The sequence below is a fragment of the Morone saxatilis genome, unplaced genomic scaffold (genome assembly GCF_004916995.1).
Source record: "Morone saxatilis isolate NCDOM2014 unplaced genomic scaffold, NCSU_SB_2.0 Contig15, whole genome shotgun sequence".
Taxonomy (NCBI): domain Eukaryota; kingdom Metazoa; phylum Chordata; class Actinopteri; family Moronidae; genus Morone; species Morone saxatilis.
Window position 1 is genome coordinate 3,693,106 of NW_023339707.1, and position 1,935 is coordinate 3,695,040.

The window sequence follows — 1,935 nt, forward strand, 5'->3', positions numbered from 1 at the left end:
GCCCCGCTACAGGGACAGAGGGAAGGATACACTCTGCATGCTCTCACTGCCCCCCCCCCTCCTCCTTCTTTCTATACACACTTTAAAAACACCTCTCTCTCCAGCTCAGTCCTGCTACAGTCACATGTGGACCCCCCACACCCCCCCACCCTCACTGCTCTTCTTTGTTTCACAACACCCAAACTCAGCTTCCACACTTTACTTTTTCTTTGTTTCTCTTTGCATCACTGTCACTACATCCCCATTACCTGGACTCACAGATATGACCCTTGACTCAAATGTCAGTGCTCAGGGATTCATCCTCATCCTGTGAATCTCTCCTTTAATTCTTCTTTTGTTCTTCACTCTTTTCTCTCCTTTTGTTGCTTTTCTTCTTCTTCCTCAGCCCTACCATCCCAACAACGCGCCTCTCCCTTCCTTCTCTCTCCCTTTGCTCCTGCTTCTACCCCTGTACTGGGGTTGCCTCACTCTTACATATACAATTACCTCTCTGTTCTCACCCCCACCCACCTCTCCTCCTCGGCAGTTTCCTGCTCCCAGATACAGGCAGTCTCTCCTTAGCTCGGGCAGCACATGGTCGGTATTGTCTAGAAAACAACCAAGAAAACCAAACAGTGACGGCAGCTGTTAGGATGCTGGGCAAACCAGTGATTCAGAGCGGACTGAGCCCTCCCTTGTTTATTTACAATGCAACAGCCTGTTTGTTGAAATCGCGGAACAACGTCTCTTTCACCACAGAATCCATACCTAACATGAAACAAAGGATGTGAGAAGTTGTATGAAGGAATGTCAGATGCATCCTTGTCATTGTTTTGATCTCCTCTGCCAAGGTAATAAAGGAAATTTGTAGCACAAAGAGGCCCTGTGCAATTTTAATATTGCTATTAAATAGTGTGAAAGATATTAGCATTGCTCGTGTTTCTTTTCCTCACAGCCTCTTTGCTGTTGTTTATTTTTTCTCCCTTGAGTGTTTTGGCGGCTACGCAAGAGCTCACAAGGCTTGGAAGTGGAAGACTGTACCCCTTAAAAGGCAAATTCTTGATGCGCCTCCAAAAGCCCCCCCCCCCCCTTTGTATTTACTCTCTGCATTCCCACTTTCTTCTCATTTGTTTTCTTCGTCTTTCTGTTCTCTCTTCAGACAGAAACCAGTGGCGAGGCAGTCTTGTTGTTGCAGGCATTTTGCCCCAGACAAGCCTTCCAGGTGTCCTTCCTTTCCTCCCTTCCTATACCCGACCAACCACCCATCCATCCCTCCTCCATCTCCAACCCTCTCCCCCACTCCTGTTTCTCTTAGGGCCCCCTTCCAGTCGACCCCGACCCCTCCTTTTGCTTCGACTCGATCCCTCCCATTCTATGTATGTCTTTCAGGCATGGTCTCAGACATGAGCTCAGGCTGTAGACAGTGTTTACAACGAACCCCCCTCCTGGTTTTACATGCCATGAAATTAACTCCTTCTAATCAACTCAGGTCCTTCCAGAATCCTACTTTTGCATCTGGAGAATATGGAGAAAGACGGGAGGTAGTTTGCAGACTTGGTAATTATCTGCTGCTAATGTCAGCGCCAAAAGAAATATCCAAATTGAATCTGATTAGAACATATGGTACTAAAAGAAACTAGAAGCCCAATTATGAGCTCTAATACCGAGCCTTTTTTTGGAAAAGATGTGGCTACCTTCCGTTGCAGCATACTTGGCACTTGTTAGGAGTCTTGGCAGAAATCAGTTCCAGTCTGGATCAGTGAAGATTAATGACAGATTTCTGGTGGATGGAGTTTTTGATGGGGAGGAAAGGAGGGAGAGAAAGGATAACATCTTAGAGAAGAGTTGAGAAAGACAAGATAAACCAAGTCCAAATATGGAGAACCAGAGAGAAAGAGGGGTGATTGTAATCTGAAGAAACAAATGCTGAAGAAACAAAGGAGCACAGAAATAGAC